This window comes from Oryx dammah, unplaced genomic scaffold (genome assembly GCF_014754425.2).
Source record: "Oryx dammah isolate SB20612 unplaced genomic scaffold, SCBI_Odam_1.1 HiC_scaffold_27, whole genome shotgun sequence".
NCBI lineage: Eukaryota > Metazoa > Chordata > Mammalia > Artiodactyla > Bovidae > Oryx > Oryx dammah.
In genome coordinates, this window is record NW_024070211.1 from 80,965,408 (window position 1) to 80,985,128 (window position 19,721).

General features: G+C 34.4%; 1 long non-coding RNA gene across 1 annotated transcript in view; it reads right to left on the reverse strand.

Annotated features, from left to right (window-relative positions):
• LOC120854501 overlaps positions 1–19,721 on the reverse strand; it is a 368,800-nt gene that overhangs the window by 57,262 nt on the left and 291,817 nt on the right. The gene's annotated exons all lie outside the window — the stretch shown is intronic.

The following is a 19,721-nucleotide window of genomic DNA, read 5'->3' on the forward strand; positions in this document are numbered from 1 at the left end:
ACAGATGCTGACATTGAACATACTGATGGGAATTAGGATCATATGTCAGAAAAATATATAACTCCTTTGGGCTCTGTAAGAAGCTGACAGCATTCCCATAAAATATTAACTACTCACAATAAAATTTCTTCACAAAGAGTGAGAAGTTAGTGAACAGAATCTGGAAGCCCTCAACAATGAATTTTGATTAACAAATTGACTTTAACTTCTTATTTCTAGCTTTTGTTAGGCTTCACAGAGGTGAATAAAACATCATGAAAGTCACTAGCATATATTTATTTGACAAATGTTTGAAAGAGAAAAAATGTGAAAGTCTTTTTCTCAAATTAATATATGAATAATAAGTTGGTAATATTACATTTGGCAAGAGGTGAAGCAGTAACTATTCCACTAACTCCTGGCAAAGCTAAGAGTTTGACCACCCTGATGATCACATTTTCTCTAGGCATGTATACAACACCTCTCACCCCTTTACCCAAACATAGTTTGTGCATCTTTCACAAATGCTATTTCCTATTCTGCTACATCCTTAAATGGGGTGGGCTCAGGACTATGCTTATTCAGCTTTATTCTATAGTTTTCCTCTAAATAAGAAATTTATAGAGCTGTGTAAAAATTTGCCAGTTTGAGAAATCAAAACACAGCTTGAAATGCAATGCATTAGCAATGCACAAATAAAATTAGATCTCCCAGGAAATGTGCATATCAAATAAAACAGTGAAAACATCAGATGGATATATGAGTACCTAAGACATCTTGAAAGGCAATAAATCAGTTCCAGTTTGGATAGGAGTGTGTTATTGTTTTAGTTTTTCTATGAAGTCCCAAAGAATAGCCATAAAGAATTTGTATTCACCTAAGAATTTTTACCACATCTCAGTCAGTTCAGCTACAGCAAGATAGACATGTGCGTGCTAAGTCACTCCAGTTGTGTTCAACTCTTCGCAAATCCATGGACTGGTTCCTCTGTCTATGGGGATTCTCTAGGCAAGAATACTAGGGTAGGTTACCATGCCCTTCCCCAGGGGATTTTCCTGACCCAGGGATCGAATCCATGTCTCTTAATTCTCTTACAATGCTAAGTGGGTTCTTTATCATTAGCACCACCTGTGAAGCCCAATATGGAAAAACACATGTTCCTATAAATGAATGCTATAATATGCTAAATTTTCTTGATTAACAATTTCCTTCAAGAGAGAGGAATTTTTATCTTGGGTAGATTTTTCTAAATTTGATAAATCATACAAACTTCCAGTTTTAAAGTTGCGGCCCTAAAATTCATTTTGTTCCCAAGCCTGACGTACTTGAAAGATTAGCTATAATTCTATCAAATAAAGTTGAGATCCCCTCAATACTTTCATTTTACCTCCCTCCAACCAAACAAGAACCAATAAATGAATCTTTTAAAACAAGGTCCCCATGAAAAGTAGTTAGGATAAACAGAGAGACCAACAGTGCACTAAGATGAACTCATTTACCAGGCTCCTCTGCCCATGGAATTCAACAGGCGAGAGTACTGGAGTGGATTGCTACTACCTTCTCCAAGGGATCTTCCTGACCCAGAAATTGAACCCAAGTCTCCTGAACTGCAGGCAGATTCTTTACTGTCTAAGCAACCAGGGAAGCACCATTTAAACTGAATTCAAAGTGTAATAAAATAGCATAATTTTTATTAAATGGGTTCTTATCACAAAAAGTTTACATTTAATGATAGAATACTTATTATTACATCTTGAGGCTTGGGTAATTATTGACTTGGTATTCTTTGAAATGAATATTCCTTGAATGTATACTTAACATATATTTGGTAGTTAAGAGGACTTTAGCATTTATTTTTAATAATAAAAATAGGTATATGTATACAATAAATTTTTTAAAGGGTTGATAAAGGTCAAACAAGCAGTTAAGATAACTGTACAATACAAATAGAAATATAGTGCCTAACAGTATACATTATTAACATATGAGATAATTATCATAAAATATTAAAAAGTAATAATTTTTTTAGTGAAAAAAGAGACATATAGGTCAATGGAAATGAATAGAAGTGGGAAGAGGCTCAAAAACATATATGGAAATTTAGTTCATAGTACAGGGAATATTTTAGGTCATTTGACTAAAGATTATTCCATAGTGTACTGATTCAGCTAGCTAGCTAGTCCTTAATTGAAAAAAAAAAAAAGCTAAACTGTACAAAAAAGTTATACATGGGGCAAATATTTGAATAAAATATTAAAATTGAAAATAGTAATATAAAACTGAAACATATACATATATATTAATTTTATAGGTGAGTAGGGCATTTTAGGTATTATTTAGAAATTAAAAACTTGAGTACAATTAAATGATAAATACATCATTGCCATAGAGTTGAAGCTCAAAATATATTTGTTTAATAACTGGATAGATCTATTATTTTAATTCCAATTTAGATAGTATAGAGGTATTCTATATGGAATATATAAATAATGAAAATAATAAAAAAACAATAATATAGTCTGCTTCCTGTAGAAATAACATGCATAATACACTTAATAATAACATACATAATACACTTTTTTATTATGTCAATGTTAATATATCTGGAGACTGGCAATTCTTGTCTAAATAATTAACAGTATGAAAAAATAAACTCATAGGCTTTATATATATATTCTACCAAGCTAAAAATATATAGATTCTTCAATCTTGATATTAAGGATTTCACTTAATCCTTGAGGGTGCAGCATTCCTTCCAATACTTGGGATGCCTGGATTATAAATATCTTAAACAGTATTTTCTTGAAATTTTGACTGCCATCATCTGACTGACTGACTAAAATATCAAAATATTATAATTATGAAGGATTATGCAGTAGAATGTACCTTAATTTTTAATACTGAATTTCAATTGTGCCTGTTCTGTTTATGCTACTGTTTTGTCAATTTGAACAAATGAATGTTTTCTATATTTTCAATTACACTACAAAGTACTTCTTTCTTTGTTATTAATCAAAAATTTAAAGTGTAGATACATGTTACAGAGTTTCAGTGTAGTTACAAAAGCCATATATATATATATGGCTTAATTATAGCCATATATATATATCTTAAAGTTATACATCAACTCAAATTATATGTATTCACCATTAGCTGTGTGTTCGTGGGCTTCAGGTTTAGGCTGAAGTTTCTTCTCCTTATTTGAAAAATCAATGTACAATTATGCCCTTGTCAAAAGAACTGATAAAATTAATGAGGAAGCTAGTATAAAATGGCATCTCTATGCAGGTACAGAAATTTCATAGTGAACACAAGTAGAAGGAAACACTATCTAACAGATATAAAGTATGCTTTTTTGAGAAAACATTTTGAATACATGCATACACATACAAGTAAATGTATATGCATTATATCTGGTATGGCTTGAGGCAGGCATATCTTCCAATTCTAAAAGGCACTGAGCCATAAGTGTTTGCTAGAATTAAGACAGCTACTATGATTATCCTAATTAAAAAAAAACTTCCAAGTTATTTATAGGATAATACAAGGAAATGAAATTCATTATCCTGAAAAGTATGCAACAAACCATTAAACATCACAGTAAAATCAGTTGGCACAAAAAGAAATGCAATTATGTTACATTCATGTAAGCCCTTCCATGAACTAATTTCTAAATATCCATCATGACTGATATTTATCATATAAACATTGAAGAAGCACTTCTATTTTTAAAATGAATCAACAAGTTCCCTCTATCTCACTAAGATATAAGACATCATCGTAATTGTGGCTGGTAATCTCTAATCATCTAAATCTCAGAGCTCAATTGTGTATAACCAAAGAAAATAAAGAAAAAGCAATTGCCATTTCATCAGAAAAGGGTATTTTACCACCTCTTTAAAATGTGATGATTTATTCCTAATTAACAACTGATTAGGCGGCATTTAAAAATTTTTCTCACACCAAACATGACTAACTCATAGGCAATCAAAGCATTAGATAAAAATTAAAAGCAGGCATATCATAAAGTGTTGATGATCTACACCTGCTTTACACATCTGCTGAAATTCAAATTGTGGGAAAGACAAGCTAACCCATTGTCAATCATTTTAGAACATTAAACAAAATGTTATCTTTACCCTTAGTTTTAAAAATATGGATGCCACTGTATATAGTAATAAAATTGAGAAAAAAGTCCCCAAAGTGTAAAAATTTGAGAAAAAATGGATTGTATGTATGAATAAATAAAATGAATTATATAAACAATGTTAATAACATGTCCATATTTTCCACAATTTAAAATATATTATCTATGCTCATTATCTTCTCTCTACAACATGTCTAAGTTTTTTGGTTTCATTTTTTAAACTGATAGAAACAAAAATTAGCTAAAAAACTGGGGCCCATTGTTGGTAATTTCTGTAGAAGACAGACTCCTCAAGAAGGAGATATATATGTGTGTGTATATATATATATATATATATATATATATATATATATAAATTTATATAAACATAAGTAATGTGATTATACAACAGATTAAGACTAAATTCAAACTTTGTAGAAGAATAAGTTACCTAAACTTTTGTTTTCCTTATTGCACAGGCAAGAGTGGGTGAAAGTACTAGGGATAAAGTGGGAGTTGAGCTAATCCTCCATCTCTTTGGCATGTTTTTGTGAAAATGGTCTATTGCTTCCAAGCATTAAGCAGCTATTCAAAGCTTCCAATGGCCACTCAAGGATAGATATTCATTAAGAATTTGAATTTTTATTTATTTATTTTTTATTTTACTTTACAATTCTGTATTGGTTTTGCCATACATTGACATGAATCCCCCACGGGTGTAGATGCGTTCCCAAACATGAACCCCCCTCCCACCCCCCTCCCCACAACATCTCTCTGGGTCATCCCCGTGTACCAGCCCCAAGCATGCCGTATCCTGCATCGGACATAGACTGGCGATTCGATTCTTACATGATATTAAAGACAGCCCTCCGAATGGGAGAAAAAAAGAATTTGAATTTTTATATAGAGGTATAAGGTTTTCTTTGATTTCTACTGTTTATAAACAAAATTGCTTTCTAAAAACAGTGAATCTTTATTGTCAAGCCCCTTAATGGAACAAGATTTCCAACTTTTGAAAATGAAATTGAAGATTAATGACCTGTTGTCATAACAGAATTAGGAGAGCTGAGCATACTGAAGTATAATCGTGGGGTGGAATTCTTACACAGTCTAGAGGAAAAAAAAACAAAGGCACATAACAATGTGATTCAATAAATGACTAAAAAATGTCTTTTAAACTCATGAATGATTTGTGTAAATGATGTTCAAAGTTGAAAAAACTTAAACGAGACTGACTTCATATCAGAAAACTTCTGATGTGGGTCAGAAGGAACATTACAAGAACAAATCTATGCCATCACCGCCATCCTCATCGTGGGACTGGGAGACGTTAAAGGTTCTGGGAACTACCTTTGCCATAGAATAGAGGGGTTTAAAGTAAAAATAGATTCAAAGTAAAAATAGATAGACAGAGTGCCTGAAGAACTATGAACAAAGGTTCATGACATTACAGGAGGCAGTGATCAAAACCATCCCCAAGAAAAAGAATGCAAAAAAGCAAAATGGTAGTCTGAGGAGGTTTTACCAAAGCTGAGAAATGAAGAGAAATGAAGGCAAATGAAAAAACAGGAAAGATATATCCATCTGAATGCAGAATTCCAAAGAATAGCAAGAAGAGATAAGAAAGCCTTCCTAAGTGATCAATACGCAATAAAATGGGAAAGACGAGATCTCTTCAAGAAAATTAGAGATACCAAGGGAACATTTCATGCAAAAATGGGCACAATTAAGAGCATGAACAATATGGATGTAACAGAAGCAGAAGATATTAAGAAGATGTGGAAAGAATACACAGAAGAACTATATAAAAAAGATCTTCATGATCCAGGTAACCATGATGGTGTTATCACTCACCTAGAGCCAGACATCCTGGAGTATGAGGTCAAGTGGGCCTTAGGAAGCATCACTATGAACAAAGATATTGGAGGTGATGAATTCCAATTGAGCTATTTCAAATACTAAAAGATGACGATGTTAAAGTACTACATTCAATAAGCCAGCAAATTTGGAAAACTTATCAATGGCCGCAGGACTGGAGAAAGGTCAGTTTTCATTTAAATCCCAAAGAAAAACAGTGCCAAAGAATATTCAAACTACCACACAATTATACTCAACTCACACAATAACAAAGTAATGCTCAAAATTCTCCAAGTGAGGCTTCAACAGTATGTGAATCAAGAACTTCTAGATGTTCACGCTGGATTTACAAAAGGAACCAGAGATCAAATTCCCAACATCTGTTGGATCATAGAAAAAGCGAGAGAATTTCAGAACATTTACTTCTGCTTTGACTATGCCTTTGACTGTGTGGATCACAACAAACTGTGGAAAATTCTTAAAAGAGATGAGAATACCAGATCACCTTTTCTGCCTCCTGAGAAATCTGTATGCAGGTCAAGAAGCAAGAGTTAGAGCTGGACCTGGAACAACAGACTGCTTTCAAATTGGGAAAGGAGTACATCAAGGCTGTATATTGCCAGCCTGCTAATTTAACCTATATGCAGAATACATTATGCGAAATTCCAGGCTGGATGAAGCACAAGCTGGAATTAGATTGCTGAGACAGATATGCAGATGACATCATGCTTATGGCAGAAAGAGAATAGGAAAAGCTTCTTGATGAAAGTGAAAGAGGAGAGTGAAAAAGCTGGCTTAAAACTCAACATTCAGAAAACTAAGATCATGGCATCCGGTCCCATCACTTCATGGCAAATAGATAGGGAAACAGTGGAAACAGAAAGAGACTTTACTTTCTTGGGCTCCAAAATCACTGCAGATGGTGACTGCCGCCATGGAATTAAAAGATGCTTACTCCTTGGAAGAAAAGCTATGACCAACCTAGACAACATATTAAAAAGCAGAGACATTACTTGGCCAACAAAGTTCTGTCTAGTCAAAGCTATGTTTTTTTCCAGTAGTCATACATGGATGTATGAGTTCGTCCATAAAGAAAGCTGAGAGTCAAAGACTTGATGTTTTTGAACTGTGGTGTTGGTGAAGTCTGTTGAGAGTCCCTTGAGCTGCAAGGAGATCCAACCAGTCCATTCTAAAGGAAATCAGTCCTGAATATTCATTGGAAGGACTGATGCTAAAGCTGAAACTCCAATCCTTTGGCTACCTGATGTGAAGAACTGACTCACTGGAAAAAACCCTGATGCTGGGAACAATTGAAGGCAGGAGGAGAAAGGGATGCCAGAGGATGAGATGGTTGGACAGCATCACTGACTCAATGGTCATGAGTTTAAGTAAGCCCCGGGAGTTGGTGATGGACAGGCAAGCCTGGCATGCTGTAGCCCATTGGGTCGCAAATAGTCAGACACCATTGAGTGAATGAACTGAACTGAACTAAATATAAAAATCACATAGAAAATAAGTAGACAATTCCTCCATTTTCCCTGCCCCAAAACAATTGATGTTGATTTTTAAAATATATGTATTTATAATATCAGTTCTTGGCATAGAATAAGTACTTCAGAAGTATTGGTTAAACTAATAACTAAATACATACCAGAATTTCCATTCATAAGATCTGATAACGGTTAATTTTGTTAGTAAATTTATATTGAAAGTAAAAATTATTGCTAATAATTATACTTTATCACATAAATTAAAACAGTTTAAACAAGACACCTACAACAATAACTGAAATACCCAGCTATCTTAACTGAAGATGCTATGTAAATGTAAAGACAATTACCTTAACTGCCCTGCTTTCTCATCCAAAAAGAATTTATTCAAACTATGTAAAAGCAAATACTATACATGAAAAATGTCTTCTAGTGATAAATGTTTTTCATTTTATGCAACCTTCTTGAATTACATTTTGGTATGTTTACAAATATGTACCAAAGTTTCTCAGATATTGGCAAAAGAAAAGCATAGCCTCTCCAAAAATCTTTCATTTATATAAAATGTAAATCTTGCTGCTAAGAAATGAAATAATTTTATTCTAGCAATTTTATAAGCTAAGAGTTTCAAAGTATAGCTGTAAGGGACCTCAAACGGATATATCATCCAGCACTGAGGCAAGAGTTAAACTATCCTAGTCAGTAGGAACCCCATTTATTCTTGCGTCTGTGTACTTTCTCAGATATGGAGAACCACTTCTTAACACGGTTCACCGAGCAACCACCAAAGTGTTTGAAAGCAATAAATAGATCACTCCCCCACCACAACTTCTTAAGGTTGAACACAAAAAAGTGAAAGTGAAAGTCACTCAGCCGTGTCTGACTCTTTGTGACCCAGTCCATGGAATTCTCCAAGCCAGAATACTGGAGTGGGTAGACTTTCCCTTCTCCAGGGGATTTTCCCAACCCAGGGATCGAGCATTGCAGGCAAATTCTTTACCAGCTGAGCCACAAGGGAAGCCCTGAACACAAAAACTTCAGCCCTTTTCTCACAGAACCAAGTTATTCAGTCTTTATTTTTGTTACAGTTCTCTGGAGAATTGACATTTTTCAGTTTTTTAAAGATGGAAAGTCAAAGTACAAAAACAAGGCAAAAAGGGCATGGTGATACACATTAGAATAGAGAGTACACATATTACTAAATGAATTTCACTTCTTTCACGATAGCAACAAAATGCAGAACTGGGCACATCCTGAGGTTCATAAAGAAACCCTATTCCCTGCCCCAGAGGAAAATAAACCACTTCCCAATTTTCTATTATCTGTGCTATTACATGTAAAACTAGATTATTATCTGTACATAGGTATTCCATATTACATTTAAGATCCTTGACTAGCACAATATCTGGTCTACAGAAATAATTGAAAAAAAAAGGATATTGGTTGATTTTTAGGTCAAGGCATCATTTTTACATTTAATTTTGAAATATATTTAGAAATGACTTAAGTAGGTAGCCTAATTCAAACCCTTCTTCTAATTTTGACTTGCCTTTATTATGTCACAATATCTTATATTTAGGATAATCAGTTAAAAAATGTGTGCTATATTTTGACTGTCAAGTTCTAGTAACTCAGATCATTTGAGTAGATTTTCCTAACTGCCCTTTATTCTCACTTTCATGTAGAATGGATCATTTTATTTGTTTCAATTTTCATATGTGTTCTTAATTTCTATGGATTTTCATCTTATAAACTTCCATGATTTATAGTACATAATTATTTATATGTTTCTTCATTGTATATTATAAATACCTTAACATTACAAGCCACTTCTCAATTGCATCTTCAATATTTAGTACCCTGCCTGACACAAGTGATTAAATATGTGCTTATGAATGAATGAATTCATGCTGATACCTATTCTGATACATAAAGATACATCCAAATATAGGTATGGAGTCAAATGCGAATATAGAAGCAGATACAGCCAAGCACATAAATTTAAGGATAAATTATGAAGCTCCTTTTCTTTCTCAGGGAACTTACTTGTTGGAACATTGTTATTATTTTCAAGTTGGGTGTTGGCTTCATGCACTGTACAATAATAACACTAACAATAATAAATGCACACCAATTTCCCAACACATAATAAACCATGTACCAGTAAATGTATCAGGTGTTGAACTATGTATTTTTTATACTGTTACCAATAGCATCTATTTCTGCTTTATTGTCTATGCCAAAGCCTTTGACTGTGTAGATCACAATAAACTGGAAAATTCTGAAAGAGATTGGAATACCAGATCACCTGACCTGCCTCTTGAGAAACCTGTATGCAGGTCAGGAAGCAACAGTTAGAACTGGACATGAAACAACAGACTAGTTCCAAATAGGAAAAGGAGTACATCAAGGCTGTGTATTGTCACCCTGCTTATTTAACTTATATGCAGAGTACATCATGAGAAACGCTGGGCTGGAAGAAACACAAGCTGGAATCAAGATTGCCAGGAGAAATATCAATAACCTCAGATATGCAGATGACACCACCCTTATGGCAAAAAGTGAAGAGGAACTAAAGAGCCTCTTGATGAAAGTGAAAGAGGAGAGTGAAAAAGTTGACTTAAAGCTCAACATTCAGAAAACGAAGATCATGGCATCTGGTCCCATCACTTCAGGGGAAATAGATGGGGAAACAGTGGAAACCGTGTCAGACTTTATTTCTGGGGGCTCCAAAATCACTGCAGATGGTGATTGTAGCCATGAAACTAAAAGACGCTTACTCCTTGGAAGGAAACTTATGACCAACCTAGATAATATATTGAAAAGCAGAGATATTACTTTGCCAACAAAGGTCGGTCTAGTCAAGGCTATGGTTTTTCCTGTGGTCATGAATGGATGTGAGAGTTGGACTGTGAAGAAAGCTGAGTGCCGAAGAATTGATGCTTTTGAACTGTGGTGTTGGAGAAGACTCTTGAGAGTCCCTTGGACTGCAAGGAGATCCAATCAGTCCATCCTAAAGGACATCAGTCCTGGGTATTCATTGGAAGGACTGATGTTGAAGCTGAAACTCCAATACTTTGGCCACCTGATGTGAAGAGCTGACTCACTGGAAAAGACCTTGATGTTGGGAAAGATTGAGGACAGGAGGAGAAGGGGACAACAGAGGATGAGATGGTTGGATGGCATCACCGACTCAATGGACATGAGTCTGAGTGAACTCCGGGAGTTGGTGATGGACAGGGAGGCCTGGTGTGATGTGATTCATGGGGTCACAAAGAGTCGAACATGACTGAGTGACTGAACTGAATTGAACCAATAAACTATGTTAGATTTTGTCATCAACCTTTATGAATGAGGAATCTGGCACTCAGACATTAAGAAATTACCTTAAGAAGACATAACTTATAAGAAATGAATACAAGTATTATCATCAAAACAAGACATAGAGAAGAAAGAACCAAACGGCCATGCTCAGAGGCAGGCTGGAGAGCAGGCAGAAGAAGAGGAGGCAGAGGGAGAGAGAATATAAAAAATAGCTCCCAGAATAATTTGTAGCAGAAGAGTCAGTCATTCAAGATTACCTTCTTCTAGGAGGGCTTCCCAGGTGGTGCTAGTGGTAAAGAACCTGCCTGCCAATGCAGGAAATATAGATTTCCTGAGATATAGATTCAATCCCTGGGTTGGGAAGATCCCCTCATGAAGCACATGGCAACCCACTCCAGCATTCTTGCCTGGAGAATCCCCTAGGACAGAGAAGCCTGGTGGGCTGCGATACATAGGGTTGCAAAGAATTGGGTGCAACAAAGCTCCAGGAGTTGGTGATAGACAGGGAAGCCTGGCATGCTGCAGTCGAAGGGGTCACAAAGAGTTGGACACGACAGCTGAACTGAAGTGACTTAGAACACACACAGGGGTAACTTAATCCATCTTCCTGTGAAGTCAGCCTTCCTTTTTCTGGTTTTCAAACTTTTCCATAACTTTGAGCTAACTCAAAAAAGACACACACACAAATATTAATAAAATCTTCCTGAAATATTTTTTCCTCCAATAATTGTTTCCCCTTTAAATATTCCTAATATCTATCAAGCTGCATTTTCTTCCTTTCTTTCTTTCTTTCTTTTTTTGTCACTCTGATCCTTGAGATATGTTGCACTATTTCCTGGGGTCAGATGAGAAATGGTAACCTCAGTATCACTCTTTCTTCTCATATCTCTACCTCCTGAAAACATTCTAGAAGCTGTTTGAAGATATTGTGTTAATCTCAGCGACCTTAGGTCATGAGAAGTCAATACATTAATATTTAAGATAAAGATCACAAGATATAGAATTATTTTCTGGTTTCTTCTTAAATATGACAGATATTAATAACTTAGAAATGGAAATACAAATTTTCTTCCTCGAATCGTTCACCAAGTTAGTGCATAAACTGTGTATGGTGAAGGGAGCAGTAGCATAAGATTTTAAGAGTATTTTCCGTATGGGTATTACTGTAAAACATGACAGTTGAAAAGGAAGTTGTCAGGTGTTTTAGTGTGATATTCTTTTTTTCTACATTTCTCTCACAGTGTGCAGTACTTAAGCATCCTTTTCATTTTAGCATAAGAACATAATGCTTCAAAATCTTAGAATTTATAACTAAGTACCAAGTAAGCCTGTGTTTCTTATTTATATGTTTGTTTTCTTTAAAACAAACAAAAACTCTTTCATTCATATATCATACATGTTTTAAAATCAACACTCTGACTGCAATAATGTTGTGTTCCCATATTTTAGTTCATCATTCCATTGATCCAATGTATTGATGCCTGCTAAACCTTAAGAAAAAACATTTAGATGATCTCTCAAAAATAAGATACCTGCTTTTGTGGGACTTCCCTGGTGGTCCAGTGGTTAAGAATTCACTTTCCACTGCAGGGGACCTGGGTTTGATGCCTGGCTTTGGAGCTAAGATCCCACATGCCTTACAGATAAAAAAACCAAAACATAAACAGAAAGGATATTGTAACAAATTCAACAAAATACTTAAAATAAATGATCTGTATCCAAAAAACTTAAAAAAAAAAGATACATGTTCTAATAATTGTGTGCCACTGTCCCAAAAGTTAGCTATTTCTCCAATAAGGCTATATTCACTGTATTTGATGTTTTGTATTCAGTACATGTCAAATTCTTATATAATTCTACCATATTGATGGAATTATTCATCTTGGCTATAAAACTCAATGTGACTAAATTACTTAATTTTTAAGCTTCCTAAATAGTTTGAAAAAAAATTTTTTAAGATGGCAAGGAGAAGCAATTTACCTTTACTTTTCTTCCTCCTACCACTTACAAATCATCTATATTTCAAACCTGAGCAATTTTTCTAGTTAATGAAGTTAATGGCTTCATCATGCTGTGTAATTCACAATGTGCAATCTATATAATAAAAGCAGAAGATGATATAGAATATTCTTGATGTTCATGAATATTAAATATTGAAAAATAATTAGATGGTAAAAATAGAAATATAAATAAAAGTAATGAAACACTAAGGAAAATGTTTACAAGGCAGTATATCAATTTTATGAAGGTTGCTCAAGGAAAATTCTACCAAATATTTCTACAGTAATGACTTTTTTCCAGAGCATTTTGATATGTATCATCACATGTGATCTTCACAGCAAACTGACAAGATAAATATTATTTACATTCAACAGGAAAAAGTCTTCATAGTAAAAGCTGACCTACAATCAGGCTATCTTGTACCTAGGTCCTTGATATAGTCTCTGTTTCTCTTTATCTTACATTCATCCCTTCCCATTTCAAATGTCACTTCCCATTCCACACAAGTTGGCTCCTTGCTTTCCTCTCAGTAGACAGATTTTATATTGTACTCTGTTAAAATAATGTTGTATACGTTAACTCTTAAAATAAAATGTAAAAATTCCTAAAGTGGATAAAAATTCTGAATAAGAAGTGTCTGGTAGTTTATTTTAGCTTCTTCTCATTCACATCCCTGAATGCAGTTTTCATCATAGGAACTGGTAAGCTCAGTATCACTTTTTGACAAGTTCATCTACTGTCATGAGCTCAACTATCTTTCTTCGCAAATGTCCCTTGAAACCTCTCTTCTTAAATCCTAATTGCTCTTTCTTGAATCTTAGTTTTACAGGACTCTATCTGGAAATCTATTAGAGCGTCATCGTCAGCATGCATGGGCTTCCTTGGTGGCATGGTGGTAAAGAATCCACCTTCCAAGGCAGGAGATGCCAGAGACACAGGTTCAGTTCCTGGGTCAGGAAGATTCCATGGAAGCATAAATGGCTGCTGCTGCTGCTGCTAAGTCACTTCAGTCGTGTCTGACTCTGTGCGACCCCATAGACGGCAGCCCACCAGACTCCCCCATCCCTGGGATTCTCTAGGCAAGAATACTGGAGTGGGTTGCCTACCTGTTCCAATATTCCTACTAGGAAAGTTCAATGGACAGAGGAACCTGGAGGGTGACAGTCCATGGAGTCTCAAAGAGTTGGATGCAACTGAGTATGCACAATCTCATTGTCAACATGCACCAAACAGAACTAATTAGTTTAACTCCCCCAACATAGTATTGCCAAATTTTGGCAGGTGACTAGACCATTTCCAAGCCCCCAGAGCTGGAAGCCACTCCAGGCTAATTAACAAAGGCTTCTCCATGTCTGGCTAATTCTTTCCCACATTTCCTTTCCTACTGCCACTAACACTTTCACCATCAACATGTAGATACTCAAAAATTAGAGGGGCAAAATAAAATTGTCTACTATTATTTCTCAAATGTTACAAACATATTAAACTTTCTAATGGAAAAACAAAACTATAGACTCTGAGTGCTGAACTAAATTATGTTTTCATTTTGTAACTTAAACACGTATTAATCTAGATATAAATGCCTGTGTTGATAGCTATATGGTCACAATCCAAAACAAATTTGCAAATGAATATAAACTAAAGTGCAAAATAAAACATTTAAAATGATACTAAAATAATGCTAATATAAAACTTCTCATGGAGTTGAGAATATGAGTTAGCTAAATCATGTACATTTTCTGGTATTTGTAAGACTACTTCAGCTCTAATTTCTCTTTAGATACTTGTTTGAAACTTCATTTGGCTAATACACATTATTGATACATTAACCCCCCACTGCTATCGTTGCCTCATTGACTTAAAACATTAATTTACTAGAGTTTGGTGATCACGTTATCGTAACTGCAAATAAAATTTCAACCACCAAAATCATGAGGAAATACTTGGTTATTATATGGCCACACACACCAATAACTTGGAATAAATTTATGTTGATTTTGAGATTACAACAAAAATGAAAACACATTATTGACACATTCCCCTAGAGACTGGGTCAACTACTCCCTTTGTAGTCTGCAGAGCAAAGATGGAGAAATGCAAGCCTATCCTCCTGCAGCAGCACACTGATGTAGCTCTGCATCACCATAATAAAACTCTAATAGATGATTAATACACTGACGGTTAAACTGCAGCTATATCAACAATTGTGATTCCCTGGGGGCTCGGGTGGTAAAGATTCTGCTTGCAATGAGGAAGACCTGGGATTGATCCTGGGTTGGGAAGATCCCCTGGAGGAGGTCATGGCACCCCCACATGGTCATACTCCCACTCCAGTATTCTTACCCAGAGAATCCCCAAGGACAGAGGACACTGGCAGGCTACAGTCCATAGGGTCACAAAGAGTTGGACATGACTGAGCAACTAAACACATATCAACAATGGAAAAGTTAAGTTTGGGGTAAGCAATGAAGTGCAAGAAAAATGTGTCTGACCAGTCCCAAGTATAAATGATGAATCATGTAATTATTATGAATGATTAAAGAGTTTAGCAGGGCTATTTGTGCTAAAGAACCAAATTGCATTTTAACTCATTTAAAATAGGCTTTTGAGATTAAAACTGATAACTAACTCCCCAAGTTCATGAGCAATAGAAACTACTTTTAATTTCCTAGGATTAGAAATGTGTATCTTGTGTATTTGTTCTTCTACCCAATCTCATCTGTTCCATGTTAAAATCATAAGAATAACAGCAACAACAAAAAAATTATCAAAGGGGAAGAATGTGATGGTATATCATTAATACAGCATACACCAAAACAGAGTTTATTTCTCTCTATTTGCAGTATTTATAGTTCACCTTCTTTTTGTTAATGAAAATATGGATAATTAAAATAATACAGACATCTTTATTTTATCTGTGAAACATTACTGTTTCAACAGCCTAAAGCAGCCCAAGGGAAAGAGGCATTATCTTTCTACATCAAGATCTTTTTGCCTCTTGTTTTTTTTTTTTTTTTTTCATTTCTCTGCATTGTCATTTCTGTGTCCCCTTCTTCATTGCTCTCTTTTTGATTAATTACAAAGAGAATTTGTCTTCCAAGGAATTTATGAAAGGACTCATCAAGACTTACCAAGGTTGTACCATAAGTAGAAATTTAACACAAAAAAGAGGGGAAGAGAGTGTTGGGGAACCACATTGTTGAAAGCCTAGTAAGTGCTGTGCTAAGGATTTTACAAATGAATTCCTCTATTTAAACTCAAACTTAATCCTATGAGACAGATACTATTTTCATTTCTGCTGGTATTCTGACACTGAGAGAGGTTAAATGAGTTAATCCAAATCCATACAAGAAAGATGGTAGAACTGGGATGTGAACTCAGACTTTCATTTTTCCTCTACACTAAATGTCTTACAATGAAATGTGTTGTGTTCTATAGATTAAAATAAACTCAAATCTTCTGGCACAGTGGATGTAAATTTTAAGCTTTCTTATTTTGGTTTCAGTATTTCTCATGGTGAAAAATGATTCTTTATTTAATCCCACTGAACAGGGCTGAAGAACAGGGACAGGTACACAGTCCTGTCCTTGAGGATTTTAATGACCAACCTGGAGGTGGGCCTTGGGTCATATTTCTACCCATAGAGACAGCTCTGTCAGGGATTTCAAAATATGTTTATTTTGATGTAGGAATAGAAATCCCTTCTCTCAACAATTATGTAGAACATTGTCCTTCATCCCTTAAGTCTCTGCAAAGAAAAGTCCAAAACTGAGAAAAGAAAAAAAATGTCTTCCCGACCTCTTCATTGCTAGTGTACCCCCCAGAATCTAGAAATTTCTGATTATTTTCCAATTAATATGGTTAGATAGAGAAAATAACATTTAATCTATTTGTGAAGAACAATAAACTATAGCGGTAAAAATAATTAACAAATTTCATAGATTCTAAAATACATCTGTTAAAAGCAATGTGAAGAGGTCACAGTCTTCATATTCACTTACATACAGTAAAACTGATATTGCATTGGCCAGAAAGTTCATTTGAGTTTTCAAATGATGTTATGAAAAGCCTGAACAAACTTTCTGGCCAAGACAATATATATAAAGGAGATATCATTTATTCAATAAAGTTAAAAAATGACAAAGCAGTAATTTCAGTGCCTGAGATTTAAAATATGAAAGTAACCTAAGTGTCCACTAATGGATGAATAACTAAAGAAGATGTGATATATGTTTGTGTGGTATCACTGATATGTGGAATCTGAAAGAAGAGTCACAGAAACAAGGATAGAGAAGTGATTGCCTGGGACTGGGAGGGTTGGAGAAAACCAGGAGAGGTTTGTCAAAGGATATGAGATTTCAGCTATAAGATGCACATGATGTGAGAATCTAATATAAAACACGGTGACTATAGTTGATAAGACCATACTGTAAAGTGAAGTTCGCTAAAAGAATAGAATTTAAATGTTCTCATCAAACAAAAAAAGATAAATATGTGAAGTGGTGGATGTTATATTTAACTGGATGGGGTAATTCTCTCACAATGTATGCATGTATCAAATAACATGATGTACCCTTTATGTATCTTACAATTTCATATGAAAACTGTAGTTTAGTAAAGTTGAAAAAAAAAATAAGATAATTAACTGAATAAATTAATGTAAAAATACAACAATATTAGTGCTATTTGATTTACAGTCATTTTGCCAGTAAAACATCTAGGAGACTGTCAGTTCCATAGGAATGGAGAACATGTTTTGACTTCCTCACATTTTAGGACCAAACACAATACTGTTTGGTATTTAACAGATGGGAAAAAGGTAAATGAGAGGAAAATGAAAGAAGGAGAGGAAATTATAAAAGAAATGAAAAGAAAGGTGAGAGAAGAGGGGATGGGAAAGGATAAAGGAAGGGGATGAGAAAGGATGAAGGAAGGACCTAAAGTCAGAGTTCTTGCCTGGGGTATCTGTGGTGTGGATGGATATGGAGGGAAGTAAGTTTTTCATGAATTCCTTAATTCCACCAGGTCTTCTAGGATCCCAAAAGTCAATATAAATAGCCACAACATATTGACTTGTCATTGAGAAGGAATGTTACATAATTCTAAGGAAATGGAAGATTCTTATAAGAAATAATTTAAGAATGTTTCAGATACAGAAAAAATGAAATTTAATAGAAAGCATTTGGCAAAGATAAAGTTTGGGGATCCAGTTCTAAAGGTACTGATCTCTAATTTCATTAATAAACTGTATAATTCACTAAACTTCTTTCAATTTTGGCTTTCTGTTTTGAAATGATAAGTATATATAGGATGCCCTCCAAGGTTACTTCTAGTTTTAAAGGAATCTACCTTTGACTACATTGGTGCAAAATTAATTTTACTAAACATATATTCTCCTATGGGAAAAAAGATAGTATTCATATAAATGACTACTTTTGCTACAGTGTATGTTTGCAAAGAAATAAATTATTATCTTATGTAAAGTTTAAGATTCCTTAATCTGGCAAAATCATCTACTTTTTGAGAGGAAACTAGAGGGAATTGCCATTGCCCAGTCATATACTATTCAGTTTTAAAGTGTCAGCATTTACACTTTTAATACAATGAAATTTATAATACCCAACTTCTAAGTCATTTTATCATATGACTGACATAACAGTATCATAATAGAAAACTAAGCCTCTATCTGGGTGCAGTACTCATCTTACGATTCGACAGGCATGAGCAGCACTGTGCGATACTCCATTTATTTCAGTTCCAGAACATAACTTGTCTCTATCTGTGTGTGTAAATTCTGCTAAATGATTTAAAGAGGATTTTCAAAACAAGTCTCACAAATTGAGGTTTAATTCTCTGTAAGAAGGATAAGAAAATATGGCTCATTTGTATATCTCAGGCTTTGCCAATAAAACAACTAGCAGCTAGTTTGGGAAATAGTTGCAACATTAAGCCCTTATTAACTGATGTTTTCTTACCATCACCCCTAAGTAGGCAGTCATTTAACATGGTCCTTCTCAGTCTTGTGAACCATTTTCTGCCAACATCTACTCTATCAAATCCTCAAGGAGTACTGTAAGCATACTTTGGAGATATTTGATGGTTTGGTTATAGACTACAGCAATAAACGTGAATTTTGCAACAAAGTGAGTCACATTAAATTTTGGTTTTAAATGCATATAAAAGTTATGTTTATACTGTATTGTAGTCTACTAAGTGTACAACAATATTGCATTTAAAAATGTACATACCTTTATTAAAAATACTTCATTTTTTAAAAGCCCTAAATACTATATGAGCCTTCAGCCAGTGATATTTCTTGCAATAACAATATAAAAAAGTGGTCACTGATCACAGATTTCCATAAAAAATATAATGACAAAGTTCGAAATATTGCAAGAATAACCAAAATATGGCCCAGAGATAGGACACTAGAAAATGCTGTTGGAAAAATGGTGCCAGTAGAGCTGCTCAACACAGAGTTGCCACAGACTTTCAATTTGCAAAAGCAATATAATAGCTGCAAAATTCAATCAATCAATGTGTAATAAAACAAAGTATGCCTGTAGAGAAATGTCTTTACTCAAATACTAGAAGTTAAATACTCATTTCCTTCTTTATTTTGTGACTAGAAGAAGTTTTGGTAACTACGACATAAGGGTTGCTCAGCAAATCTTTGAATATTATTAAATACTAAATCTCCAGTGCTACTCACTCTAGTATGTACTAGAGAGCTACTGAGGTTAGAAGCAGTTCAATCAACAGTCTCATTTTTGTAATTTCAACCATCTGTACCTGTGACTTTTGATTTGAATTTCAAATTTGAAACTACTATTGTTTCCTCTGTTCAAAGCATCAAAATTCATACGGCATGACTCTTCAAATTTAGTATTCATATGTGCCTCTTGTTCCTCCTCAGTTCCAGCTGTTCCAAATTTGGTAAAATC